Below are 3717 nucleotides of genomic sequence, written 5' to 3'. Positions count from 1 at the left end.
TCGAATTAGTGTCAGGGCTGTTGTCAAAACATTTGTGTATAAGTGGAATAAGCCTAGCTCGCAATATCTTGTTTTTTTTTTTTAGCAGAGGTGCACAAACATAACAGAACCATTCTTCAGATGAAATTATAATTTAGTCAATGGTTTTTATTTCAAATAGGAGTTTTTTTTCCAGGTTTCAGGTGTCGAATATAATTAAGCATTTGTCATTTTCAGAATAAGGAAAATTTAATGACAACTTTTTTTTCTTCTGGTTCTGGCAACTGTGAAACAACGATTCGACGGTAAAAATTAAATAAGGAAATGGGATCACCTTCAGTATTGTTACTTTGGGTAAGTATGTAGTGACGTTCACTTTTTATTGATCTGCAAAGATTTACATGTCAGGTGTTTGGTCCATATATGCACTGAAAACGTTAAATGACCTGAATACTTCAAATAATGGTGATACTGCAATAACAAATGTATACCTTCCCCGTCGTGCGTCACAGTACTTCAGAAACATCCCACGAACTTTGTTGTCTTCTTATTAGGGCGACCACCCGACGTATGTGGTTAGAACGCAAGCTACGGGTCTGTAGACAGAACGTAATGACCATATCAGCGATGAAGTACCATAATATATTAGGCTATACAGCATCGTTACTTTCGGAAAGACATGACAACACGTAGCCCATCGGATTACTTTTGACGAAAGACGTTAATTGAACAAAAACAAAACACAGATGTGCAGTTTGGGAGGGCGTTAGTGTTAGTTGTATTTGTCAATGTACAAGCAACTGTACCTTTTGGAAAGCTGGCACCTTTGTCTGCAAAGACGGACTTCACGTTCAGAGGGCGTTATCTGACAATATTTGGGTTATTTGATTATGTCTATAGCACGCAAAATACACTAATCTGAGCTAACGTTTTGCTGACAGAAAAAAACACCTCTTCTCCCATTCAAGCCAACACAGAATGTGGCCTGTCTAGTGCTCCTAAAGATGGGTCCTTCTCTCTCATCCCTAGTGCCCTGTGTACCTGGAAGTCTGTGCACAGCAGAATATCCTGTGTATTCCAGACTCCTGCCTGCTATGTGTGGCAGTTGCTGTGACTGCCTTTTCCCAGTGAGACGAATGTGGACTTGGGAGGGAGTCACAGTGACTGTCACCTCACAGAGAAGCAAGCCAAGCACACAGACAGCTGTCCGAAAGCAGGCACAGGCACTTACAGGGCAAAGCTGCCATGACAGAGTGGCATAGACACCAGTGGTCTGGAGGTCCAAACACTCACTCTCTTTCATACGCAGATGCCTGGCAAGGCCAGCCTGTGTGGCCTCAGTGATTTAAAGGGCTGTAGAGTGGGGGTTAGCACACACACAGACAGATGCACACTCACACACACACACACACTCACACACACACACACACACACACACACACACAAGGCGCACACACACACACTCACACACACACACACACACACACACACACACACACACACACACACAGGCGCGCGCACACACACACACACACACACACACACACACACACACACACACACACACACACACACACACACACACACACACACACACCAACTCAAACTCAGACATTTCCACACACTCAGACAGCCCCCCCCCCCCTCACACGCACACACACACACACACTCACTTGCACACACACACACACACACATGCGCGTGCACATACACATACACATACACACACGCACAAATACGCACACACACACACACACACACACACACATGCTCAAAAACACACCACACACTCGCTGGCCCTGGGCAAGCGTGGCTTTGCCCCCCTCCCTTGCTGCTTGGCAGAGAGTTCTTCAGGCGAAATGGAACATTTGGTCAATTTCAAGTTATCCTCTCCTTCCTGTATGCTCTTTAAATAATCTGTGCTTGTAATGATGGTGATTTGTTCCTATATTTTATGACTCGTGTCCTCATGTGAATGAGGAATTTTCTCTTTTTCTGTCTTTTCACAGGTGGGCTTATACTGTGGGGTTCTTGCCACTGGCCATAGGCCTTGCCCACCCATCAGGGAAACTAATAAGAAGGTTGGTGTATGGTCTGTGCTATTGTTTATAGCTATTTGGAGCCAGTAATGTTCCCCACAAATAATAACATGAATGCAACTATTTATTTATAGCTATTGAGGGTACGTTTTTTACTGATTTAGTCCCTCTCAATAATAAAAACGATTTCTATCCTCGTCTGAGAAGAAACAGTATGGAATCCAAGACGTTTAGCGTCTGTGTCTAGAGAAATAAGTCCTTCACATACTTTCGGCCCTCATTTTGATAGCCTTTAAGTTTCTTTTTGCCCTTGTTTAGTTTGCGTACGGTCTGTACCTGTCTGTTTAGATGATGCATATACCTATTAACGTCAGGAAATGTTCAATTCCTCAACACCCATAAACATCATGTCTCACCTCAGTGCTTTTGATCTTCAAACAGACCAGCGTTCTGCCCCAAGGGTCCACCAATGTTTAGGATCCCAAGGAGTTCTTGAGTAAGGCTTTAATGATGTAATGGAACAGTCTTAACTCTACTATGGGCCTTTCGTTAAACTTCGTCATGGAAACTGCCATAAGGACTTTGTGAAAGTTACTTGCTGCCTCCTTGTCATTCCGCTGTGATATGTTATTATTTCTGAGCTATGCGGAAGTTGGATACACTGTTAAAAATCACAAGTTCAGAGAGTTACATGTGTCGCCTTGTAAAAGTTTTGAAACTTTGTGATATTCTGCCTTCAGCATTTTGTGTCTAAAGCATTTGATCAGCTTTACTGAGCAATGTTGTGATCTGGCAGTAAATATATGGTGTCTCCATCATGTTTTGGAAAAGAAACAACTAGCAGAGCCAAATTTAAATTGACCCTCACTGGCTCCTGTCCCGCTGATGTGCACATTTGTTTGAACAATAGTTTGCCAAACAAAACTTGATTCAAAATAAAGATTTAGTTGACAAGAGTGACTGCCAATGCTGGCCTTCGGGAAAGCTGAAGAAGGAGGGACCCCCTCCCAGGAGCAGCCACAAACAAGCATTCCAGCACCTGTCAGCTGTTTCTATTATGCAGCAACCACCTCTGACAAACTCCCCCGAAGCTAGCCGAAGGAAGCCTCGCACATTAAATGCCGCTTAATTCTAAGAGGTTTGGCCTGAAATCAGTGGGAGTACGGCAATCAAATGGAAAGCAAGTTTCTGACTCTGCACATCAATCACTGCGGAGTGGTCCGCCACAGCCAGCCACAGGTTATTAAAGCAGAGAGTGAATCTCAGAACAGTGACACCAAACCCCACTGGCGTAGCCCGGGTAGGGATGTTTATCGGCGTGCCGCCGCTGCCTAATTTTATTTTTCCACTCTTGTGGTCCTCTCAAGAGGAGGTTGAGCTCCCTACTGGGAACCCCGAATGCAAAGCAAATGTCTCCCACGACTCATGCAAACTCTGCCACGATTTTGAGACGTTTCTCCGCTCCTTCTTCTTCTTTTGCTTCAGAACAATCTCCCAGGTGGAAAGAGGGGGAAATCCATCAATAGCTTATTTTCATATTTTTTTGCTTTTCGAGGGCTACTCGTAGATTTCAGTTTGTGTTTTTTTCTGTTTTTATTTTGCTCGTCTTCCGACGTGCCTGTCAATGTATGTCTCACCCCATGCGGTGCGTTTTTGGTCCGCTTCATCAGCGCAATCAACGACTCAGTCGCCATGCGTT

Source organism: Sprattus sprattus (assembly GCF_963457725.1).
Source record: "Sprattus sprattus genome assembly, chromosome: 5".
Classification (NCBI taxonomy): Eukaryota; Metazoa; Chordata; class Actinopteri; order Clupeiformes; family Clupeidae; genus Sprattus; species Sprattus sprattus.
Note: the sequence above shows the minus strand (reverse complement) of the source record.